This window comes from Triticum aestivum, chromosome 2D (assembly GCF_018294505.1).
Source record: "Triticum aestivum cultivar Chinese Spring chromosome 2D, IWGSC CS RefSeq v2.1, whole genome shotgun sequence".
Classification (NCBI taxonomy): Eukaryota; Viridiplantae; Streptophyta; class Magnoliopsida; order Poales; family Poaceae; genus Triticum; species Triticum aestivum.
In genome coordinates this window covers 107359918-107371195 of record NC_057799.1, presented here as the reverse complement: position 1 = coordinate 107371195, position 11278 = coordinate 107359918, and the positions used below count along the sequence as shown (strand labels likewise).

Here is an 11278-nt window from a genome sequence, read left to right as displayed (position 1 = left end):
ACGTGGAGACCGCCGACGACCAGGAGTAGTTAGGAGGTCCCAGGCAGGAGGCCTTGCCTCTTCCATCGTGTTGATTTTGTGCTAGCCTTCTTAAGGCACCCTTGTTTAACTTATGTCTGTACTCAGATATTGCTGCTTCCGCTGACTCTTGTGTATCGAGCTTGTATTCGAGCCCTTGAGGCCGCTGGCTTGTAATATAAAGCTTGTATTCTTTTATTTGTGTTTAGAGTTGTGTTGTGATATCTTCCCTTGAGTCCCTGATCTTGATCGTACACATTTGCGTGTATGATTAGTGTACGATCGAATCAGGGGCGTCACACCCCCGGCGCCTTTAAATAGTCGCGCCGCCCTCCCCACCCCGAGCCCGCAGCCACTGTCGTCCGCCGCCCGCAGCCGCCGCGCCGCCGCCGTCACTCGCCGCCGCCGCAGCCCCGCGCTGCCCGACGCTGCCGTCCGCCGCCGTCGCTTATCGGATCCGTGGCAGATCGGTTTTGTTTCGGTTTTCGTCGGTTTATTTCGGTAAACCCTAGATCTAGTTTGTTTTTTAATAGATCGGTTTTTCTCGGTTTTTCTTCGGTTATATCTATTCCGCGAACGTTCGTTCGTTTAGTTCTTATAATGGACGAATTCATTCTTTTTCCTCTGTTAGTGGATGTTCGTCCGGTAGATTTTTCTTTTTATTTTATTTTCGGTCAGAGACCTATCCGTGATTATTTTTATCGCAGATTAGCCCCTGATCTTCCGACATACGTAACATTTTAACCGCTCGTCCAAATCCAGTGAAACCAATGCCAAAATCTTTGCCTCAAACCCCTCTATCCAGTTAACCAACTTGAACATGTTTTTGACACTTTAAAATTTGGTTTCAAGCCGATTTGAGTTGGATCTTCTTTTGATCGTAGTTTGAGTTTCGTAACTCCGTTTCGATTGATTCTTTTTGCAAATCGAAGCTCTTCAGTTGAACTTTCAGTTTGGATCTGTTCTCTTGAGTTTTACCCTTGCATCTATGCTTGAGTGCTTATGTATGCTATTGGTTTTTTGCGATAGAATTTCCGGAGTGCAAAGCGTGCTCCTACGAGTCACTAGGGTTTGCAGATCATCAGCAAGGCAAGTAACACTTTGATCATATATCCCATATTACCCAGTTTTTATGCATTAGATGTAATACTCAAACATTGCATGAGTAGGACTTGATAACATGTGGGTATTGGGAAGTAGTTGATGAGGTAGAACCTATTGTCCTTTATTTCAAACCTTGGGAGTTACTTCTATGTTATGCTCATATCGCTATGCTACGCTCGTAGACGTGGATTGGTGCGAGTGATTCATGACAGATGAGAGGTTTATTAATAACTTAAGGGTTTATTTAAGGTGGATACTTTAATACACATCTGGGTGGATTGTTTGTGGGCACCTGGGAATCCAGTGTTGTCCAAGGAGATCCCGGGGCATTCGTGTGATCATCCTATGGTTCGCCATCCAGGCTCAAAGGGATCATAAGATTATTCATGCTAGAAACTTCCGTGTGCAGCCACAAGCCATTATGGGCACTGGCATAGTTGAGTAAGTTGTGGGAAACCTTTCATGATGGGCTAGCAGATGTAGGGGATTGTAGGTGTACCGGCCTGTCTATCGGTTAAGGGGACCTCTTCGGAAAGACTGTGTCTCGATCAACCGTTTCTCAAACATCATGCAGTGCGAGAAATACAACGGAGGCGATCGAGTCTTGTGGGGAAAAGTGCGCAAAGCTCTGCAGAGTGTACAAACTAATCATGGTTAGCCGTGTCCCCAGTTATGGACATCTTGAGTATCTGGTACTTGAATTATTGTTTTGATCTCAACACTTTACTTAAATAATTTGATTGGGTTAATGATTATTATTTTGGGATTGAGATGGGGTTTCCATTCTCAATGTTTAACAACCACCATGATAGTTAAACAAAAGATATTCCTTTGTTGTAGGAAAAAATTAGCTTTATGCAAATGAAACCATAGAGCCTCCACCAGCCAAATATCCATATAGTTGTAGGTGTTAATTGTTCATTATTCTACAGTGTTATTTTGCCAGCATATTCCATGTGCTGACCCGTTTCGGGCTGCAACGTATTATGTTGCAGACTTTTCAAACGATGAGTAAGGTGCGCTAGGTCGTTGTCGTGCACTCAGCTATGCCATTGGAGTTGATGGACTCATTTACGTTCGAAGCTTCCACAGTTATCTTATTTTAGATGGCCTTCAGCCATATTATTGTAATAAGTACTCTCTCTGAGACATTCGATGTTATTAAGTGTGTGATTGAAACTCTGTTATAAATCCTCGAGTATTGTGTGTGTCAGCATTACCGATCCAGGGATGACACTTATGCAAGATGTCATAACCCATTGGAAGAACAGGTATGATCCACATCACTGTTTTGAACTCAGAGGGCATGCATATATTTGAGGAACCCGATGCGTGGATAGAAGAGATTCTTTGTTCCACGGGAAGATGTGTGCCCCAACTCCGTGGAATATTCTTGGTACTCGATACAAGAATAACATCTCCACCAAGGATCAATATCGAGAAGGACATGTATGTCAGATGATCTTTCGGACCCCAGCTCAGCCAGCAGATATGAAGGAAAAATTTGAGTCAGTAAGAACAGGAACATATGAGGAAAGTTCTGTCAGAATGTCAGATACGGTGAAGCAAACCACCCAGATCAAGGCAGTTAGTCAGGTCCAATTCAGTGGGAACATATTATATGAGAATGAATAAAAGAAACCCGAGTTGGAAACGGTTTCTTCAAGTCAGAAGATTTATTTATCCCTAAGCAACCAAATCTCGAGGACGAGATTTCTTTAAGGGGGGAAGGTTTGTAACACCTTGGATTTTGCCCTTTTCTTTTTCTGATGATTGATACGTCCATTTTGCATCATGCTTTTATATCGATATTTATTGCATTATGGGTTGTTATTACACACTAGCAAAGTGGCCCACCCGATGTGCGGGCTAGAATTTTATAATTTTTTGTCATGAGAACTCGTTATTGAATTTGTGTAAAGAAAGTTGGAACCTACTGTAATCACATTCACAAATATCAGCTTTTGCAAACATAGTTTTGTCTTGGTATGTTCGATTTAATCATTGATATACAATATATATTTTATGTAGTTATTTACCTCATTCTTACACATATGGTACTAACTTTTTTTGCAATCAATCGTATTGTGCAATTTATATTTTTTGCAAAATTTTGTAGCCGTTTTATCATGTTGGTTTGTTTTATGATTTCTTCCGTAAAAAACATATGCATAGGTATATTACTAATATTATATAAGATTGACACATTAACCTTTTAGTTTTTTTGACAAAAAACTTTTAGTTGTTGATATGTGTATCCATGATATTTTTTGCCAATTATCTCTAACTTGTTCTTTTAATTGACTGTGAAGATCTTAGTAAACATAAGGGTCAAAAAAAAGATCTTAGTAAACATAGTTTTAATTTTAAATTTGGTATATCAAGGAAATGACATTTTTGTAGCGTTTATCATTAAAAAAATTCAACCCCTTTAAAGAAATTTTGGTGGAAGAATATTTCATCATCCCATAATCAATTCAAAAATTGAATTATCATAGTTACAGCTTACAACAAATCACTACAGCTTGTGAAATTGGAAAAAATACATTTAACAACAAAGTAAACTATGCCTAGTGGAAGGTCAAGGACTGTGATCTATCAAAAAAGGCGGAAAAGTAATAAGTAAACCTATTAGCGAGAAAGTACCATGGTAAATAAATTAAGTGAGAATGGTAAATGGAACAAAAATCATCACAAAGGGTGTACAATTAAGAAGAATGGCGGAGCAAACACCAAATTATTGACTATTAGGTACTTCATTTATTAAATTTGATTTTTTTTTCACGATCCATCTAGCTCATACACTGAAGCGGATGAATTGGGTCCTTCCTATAGAATACTAAATTCCATGGAGCAAGAAACATAACTAAAATTATGGTAGTGTCCATGTGATCATTATGTAATTAAAGTATTTCCATTTCCCAAGCCTTCACTTTGTACCAGATTGACCAGAAAAATAGCACACATATAGAGGATGTTTTGTCATCATAACATCAAAATGTTATTTCATTATTTTATCAAAATTATCTATTTCGCAGGATTTTATCCTTTAGGTTTGGTGAATAAGCAAACAAAAAATTGCAGCTGGTAATTAGACAGAAAAATAGGGTACAATCAAGATGATTGTACATCATCAAAGAAACTGGATACGTGGGTGTAATAAAAAGCTTGTGTGCGCAGGGAATGCCTATAATAATATTCTTTTATTCTGATTAGATATTTCCAAGCCGTCTAAGAAATTGTTCCTAACAAACCTAATTGCAAGGTAATCAGTTTTTGTTCAATAAAGAATAATTTCACAAGCTCATCGACTTAGCTTGTTTCTGGAATTATGGTAGATTATGACAATTGGTTGTGCTAACCAACTTTTTCCGTATTCATGGGTAGTTTATTTTAAAAAAATTATAAAATAAATAAACCAAGCCTTCGATATAAGATATTTTTATTTTACTAAGGAATATTACTACATCATTATTTTGTTTGCTAAAACAATAGACCAATGACCGATGCTGGTAAATGTGGTCATTCAAACAGTACACAATTTAGTACTTCAACAGATGCTGGTAAATGTGGTCATTTGTATCCAAATTGATTAAAAACCGAAGTCCTGAAGACCATCTCTAGTGTTACAGGAAAACGATTCAAAAGTTATTAATAATTTTTGCGCACCATATTTGTGCAACAGTAAACTAAGCTTAATTAGCAGGACTTGTTGCAGAGCATATTTGACTGACGCTCATGATCCATTTGGTTTAATTAATTAAGAAGGAAATCTACGATGTAGAGGCATCAGCATAAAAATCATATGCTGTATTATATAGATAGATGGTGCTAAGTGTCGGTACCTAGCTAGTTCGAACTGGGCCGTGTACACACTGCAAGTCATCTTGTCTGATGCTGCTGATATAAAAACAGAATAGTGTAATGGGACCTGTATTTGCCAGACATTGCCAAAGTGTATCAACGATTGGAGCCATGAACAGAATCCATCGATCCTTTTATTTAGGGTCTGCCGCTATTGTTGAGTGAAGATACGTGATGTATGATGTAGATGATATGCATGCTAGCTAGATATATCAGGGGAATGTCGTCAGGTTACAGTGTGTGACAAATGAAGGGAGAACTGGCTCCTGGCTCTACAGAACTGAACTGAAACACAGCATGTACATCATAACACCATGCAGCTTATTTTCTTTTCCTCTGATTATTAAACACCGGCCGGTTGGACAAAATAGACAAACCTGTGTACCTCGTCGCAGCTAGGAGATTTCATCACCGGCTCGATCCTCATGAAGCTGTACCCGTGAACCATCCTGATGCGGTAGTGTCACCGATGATAATTGTGCGCTTGAGGTTGACCTCGTAATCCAGCAATGGGGCACATCATGCTGCCGCAGAAGCATCCAGCTGCGAGCACTAATTTGATCCCCGATTGCGTGCCTGACGGGCTGTCCGCATCATCGGCCCTGCCAGGGCGAACATCCCTTGAAAACGCCTCCTAGCGACCAGCAACGCGGGGCAGTCCTGTTCTGCAGCTTATTCTCGGCCACGACGACGCTCCCGAACACCCGAACATCACGTCTGGGCCCAGTGGGGACTGCACGGACATGAGCAGGGCGACGTATTCCTTCAGCGACAATACGTCTTGCGGTGGCTCCATCCTGTTCGGTAGGTTGCCTTTTTTTGGCGAGATCTGAAGCTCGTTGCTAACCACGCCGAATCTCCTGAACGTTGCATCGCCGAGCAGCAGGGACTGTCCTGTTCCACAGCTCTTTGTCTACCACGCCAAAGCTCCTGAACATTGTCTTCCCTGCCCAACGTGTTCGTGAGCTGTGTGGCGTAGGTATTTACGATGGCACATCTTCCCGTCGCTGTAAGTTACCGCTATAGGTAGAGCAAGATGAATTGCTAACGATCCTGATCGCTGCTTTTGAAATACTTACAGAAGAAACCACCGCCCACAGCCCTTGCCATCTGAGCCAAGGGAATCGCCGGCCGCCAGCCTAGGACGTTTAGACCTCGCGGTCATGGAGAGAATAAGTTAGGTCAAGTCCGCGTAGTCATCATGTTGCGGCGCTGCAGACAGGATACGCATGCAGAAGTACCTAATTCATCTGCAGAAAACTAATTAATCAATAATACTTACTTTTCCAGAAGTGGCTATGATCCAATGGCCTCCAAGATTGTTCTGTTGTCCGTCATCCCGGTTCGCCGACTCCTTCTCATCGCTCTCCTGGTCAGGTCGCTTGTCCTTATTATAAGATCTTAAAATTCAGGGATGTCTCACGTCCAGGTGGTTGAGGTGCCGTGGATCTGAGAAACGAACGCGGCGGCGGCAGGTTTCTTTGAGTGAATTGCACATGCGGTCCATGTAGTCGCTGGTTTGGTCTAAAACAGTCCTGGAGCTTGCGTGTTGCCTCGTTACGGTCCTGAAACTTGCCAATATGGTCCATCGACGGTCCTCAGGCGGGTCCCACGTACGTATCATCTACGCGTCCAGCCACGGCAGCACAGGCCGACGCGGGCAGAATCAGTTTTTTGCAATGCGGCCCCTTACTTTGAGAAGAACACAGCCCGCAGTACATCCTCTCAGGCTGGACGTACGCTGATTGAAACGACGAACAGGGGCGGCGGCGGTTGGATTTGATCGGAGGCGATCGGCGAGGAGATAGCAACCATTTTGAGAGAAAGTAGGAGGCGATCGGCGACGGTGGCGAGGACATAGCCACCGTGAGTCGCCATCGGTGGCGATGGCTCCCGTCCGGCGGCATGATAGGGGCCCGTGCCCAAATATGGTATCTCATAGCACCATTTTTCAGATGTGTTTTTAATCCAATCGGAGGATTCCCATTGGAGTTGCGGGCATTACATGTTCTAGGATCAATAGTTAGGAGTGAGGCTGTTGTTTCCTTTTCGTGAACAGAAGTGGAGGTTCCATTGTTCTTGGCTTTCCATTGGTAGTATCTGATGAAACTGATAGTATACTCAAATATTCTAGCAGAAGCATCAAGTTCATGGGCCATTCTGTTACACACCGTCTTGAGTGCAGTGATCAAAACCTCCTTAAACTCTTCATTAAACCCTCTCATAATCAACTAGCGGGTATGGAGCAGATTGGTTTACCACGGAGGGATTCAGAAGTGCTGCCACCTCAGAGCAATCAGTTTCCACACACAGCCAGCTGATGTACACTTTACTAACTTTCGACAGGCCACAAATTATTGAACTCAACTCTGCTTCTTCAGGGCTATTACATTTTGGCAGGCGTCTGCAAATAGACAGGCCCACTTGGCCTTTTTTATCTATGAATATTACACCAGCACTCGCCTCTTTGGTGCTCGCAAGAACCATTTGGTTTTTTTTTCAGAACCATCACATCTGCTGCTTAGTTTGATTACAGCCCATAGCTGATTTGGTTAAGGTTTTCATGTACAATTATGTTTATTTTGAGGCTCTGCACTGTTCTGGTCATCAGTTTAGTTCAACTTGTTACTGATTGTGTTCGGGTTTCGATCAGCATAGGATTTCAGTACGTATGAACTGATAATTTTGATTTTTCTTTGTTTGTCAGGACATGAGACTGATCACTTCACTATAGCTCAAGAGGAGAAATTTGCACTTGCCGAGGCGAAAAGGTTAGCTATGCAAGCAAAAAAAAGAGAAGCGGCAGAGGCAAAACAACGGAAGGCAGAAGAAGAAAAAGAGGATTCAAGAAGAGAAGAAGAGAGAGGCAGAGGAAGCATATGCAAGGGAGGAAAGCCAGTTCATTTTCATGCAACAAGAGGAGCAGGAAAGGCAGCAGAGATGGAGAGAATATCAGCAGCGAGAGGAGCAAGCAAGGCAAAAGGCTGCTCCACAAAGTGAAGAGGAGATTGGTAGGGCTCAAGATGCTCCAGCAAGGCAAGATGAGCTTAATAGGGCTCAATTTGCTACAGCAAGGCTAAACCACACTCATGAGAAAAAAAAGCTAGATGATATGAAAGCATTGAGGTTAATGGCTGATGAGGAGAGGTACAGGGCATGGCTGCAAAAACAAGACGAGATGGAGCAAGCAAACAGTCAACAAGGCACTTCCAACAAAAGAACTCTTCCCAGTCAGCAAAACACTCAATTTAAGATGCCAAGAAAAGTTAGAATGTTTGATTATCTCAAGGAGTAGTTTACTTCATTGTGATGTGCCAATTTCAGTTTATTTTGGACCACTATAAGTAATTGAAACTATGTTTATTTTGTCACATATTCTCATGAACTGATCATGTGTTGTGTTCATGAGCATGTGTGCCAATTTTTTGTTCAGCTACAAAACTCATCACAATCATAGCACTGATCACAACACAGTATGTACTATGCAATTACCAAAATATCACAGACAGCCCAGATCATCTGGCTTAACTAACATATTTCACTGCATTTTGTCCACTGAAATTCAGAATAGTACACTGCATCTTGTGCAGACAGTGCCTCCCCGCAGCTGGTCCAGGCTTCCGGACGGCGTCTGACAGCAGCGACGCACGGACGTATATCGTGCCGGAATCCTCCAGCAGCATCTTGCGCTGCCGCCGACAGCCGCACCACCTGCGGCTCCATTGTCGCCGTCCGCAGGGGCTCGAAAGACAGTGTCCCCTTCGGCCCCGCGCCGGCGCTGCCCCCTTCTTCGTCCTCCCGTGCAGCCGCGGAGCACTAGCACGGCTTCCACTCCGCCTCCAGGTCATAGTCCGCCGCCTTGTACACCACGCGGAGCAGCCCTGCCGCCGGCCGCTCCACGTATGACCCACGCAGAGCACCCCGCCACCGCCGCTGTTCGACATCCTGCACTCGCCAGCCCTGCCACCAGGCGCCATGCCCATGGCCGCTGCCTTTCCAGCGAACGCCTGTGGTGTCGCACCGCCGCCGCCACGCATGGTTCTCTACAGTTAGGGATTGAAGAAAGAATTGGGGATCGAACAGAAGAAGGTTCCGCTTCTCGCGCTCGACTGTAGAGAAAACGATTCGGCCCGCGAGGCCGTGACAGCCTGCGTCGGCCCGCGTTGACGTGGCTTGAGGCGTAGACGCGTATGTACGTGGGGCCCGCCCCAGGACCGTCGACGGACCATCTTCGCAAGTACCAGGATCGTAGCGAGGCAACGCGCGAGCTCGAGGACCGTTCTGGACCAAACCGACGAGTATGGGGACTGTACGTGCAATTCACTCGGTTTCTTTAGGCGTTTTGCTTTTAGGATGAGAAGTCTAGGGTTGTGTTTTCCTTTTCTTGATGGGAGGGAATGAACGTGCAATTTCTCCTCCCAGGTAAGGTACGTGGGCTAAGACGTGCCCTTAGGTGGACCTGTTTTTTCCTTCGATGTGGCCAACATAACATATCAAGGGCATTGGTGGGTAATATTTTTGATCTTTTAATCCATTGGTTGTGCTTGCCTAATGGCTTAAATTGATGGCTAGATGTTTCTAATTATTATGAGATTTTCTAGGCTAATTCTCTTTTTTCTGGTTACCCCATAAAGTACTTTTTATATATAAATAGATTATGTCACAATACTTATGCCTTTTCTCTCTTATTTCACAAGGTTTACATGAAGAGGAAGAATGCCGGCAGCTGGAATTCTAGGCTGGAAAAGGAGCAAATATTGGAGACCTATTCTGCGCAACTCCAAAAGTCCTGAAACTTCACGGATGCACTTTCTGGAATTAATAAAAAATACTAGCGAAAAATCAACAGAAGGGGCCCACACCCTGGCCACGAGGGTGGGGGCGCGCCCTACCCGCCTGGGCGCGCCCCCTGCCTCGTGGGCCCCCTGGCAAGCCTCCGGTACCCATCTTTGGCTATATGAAGTCTTTTGCCCTGAAAAAATTAAGAAGGAAGCTTTCGGGGCAAAGCGCCGCCGTCTCAAGGGACCTGGGAACCAATCTAGGGCTCCGGCGGAGCTGTTCTGCCGGGGAAACATCCCTCCGGGAGGGGGAAATCATCACCGTCGTCGTCACCATCGATCCTCTCATCGGGAGGGGGTCAATCTCCATCAACATCTTCACCAGCACCATCTCCTCTCAAACCCTAGTTCATCTGTTATATCCAATCTTTGTCTCAAAACCTCAGATTGGTACCTGTGGGTTGCTAGCAGTGTTGATTACTCCTTGTAGTTGATGCTAGTTGGTTTATTCGGTGGAAGATTATATGTTTAGATCCATTACGCATATTAATACCCCTTTGATTATGAACATGACTATGATTTGTGAGTAGTTACGTTTGTTTCTGAGGACATGGGAGAAGTCTTGTTATAAGTAGTCATGTGAATTTGGTATTCGTTCGATATTTTGATGAGATGTATGTTGTCTTTCCTCTAGTGGTGTTATGTGAACGTCGACTACATGACACTTCACCATTATTTGGGCCTAGGAGAAGGCATTGGGAAGTAATAAGTAGATGATGGGTTGCTAGAGTGACAGAAGCTTAAACCCTAGTTTATGCGTTGCTTCGTAAGGGGTTGATTTGGATCCATATGTTTCATGCTATGGTTAGGTTTACCTTAATTCTTCTTTCGTAGTTGCGGATGCTTGCGAGAGTGGTTAATCATAAGTGGGATGCTTGTCCAAGGAAGGGCAGTACCCAAGCACCGGTCCACCCACATATCAAATTATCAAAGTAACGAACGGGAATCATATGAGCATGATGAAAACTAGCTTGACGATAATTCCCATGTGTCCTCGGGAGCGTTTTCCTTTATATAAGAGTTTGTCCAGGCTTGTCCTTTGCTACAAAAAGGATTGGGCCACCTTGATGCACCTTGTTTACACTTGTTACTTGTTACCCGTTACGAATTACCTCATCACAAAACTATATGTTGCCGATAATTTCAGTGTTTGCAGATAATACCTTACTGAAAACCGCTTGTCCTTTCCTTCTACTCCATGTTGGGTTCGACACTCTTACTTATCGAAAGGACTACGATAGATCCCCTATACTTGTGGGTCATCAAGACTCTTTTTTGGATCCGTTGCCGGGGAGTGAAGCGCCTTTGGTAAGTGGAATTTGGTAAGGAAAATTTATATAGTGTGCTGAAATTTACTATCACTTGTTACTATGGAAAGTAATCCTTTGAGGGGCTTGTTTGGGGTATCTTCACCCCGAACAGTAGAGCAAATAATTGCTCCTCAACCTACTGAA

General features: G+C 43.7%; 1 long non-coding RNA gene across 1 annotated transcript; it reads left to right on the top strand.

Moving 5' to 3' along the window:
• The first annotated feature begins 6711 nt into the window (after positions 1-6711).
• Positions 6712-8359, top strand: LOC123048948 (uncharacterized). The gene is made up of 2 exons (XR_006423407.1): positions 6712-6917; positions 7694-8359. It is a non-coding gene; the product is annotated as an uncharacterized lncRNA (long non-coding RNA).
• Positions 8360-11278: the final 2919 nt, after the last annotated feature.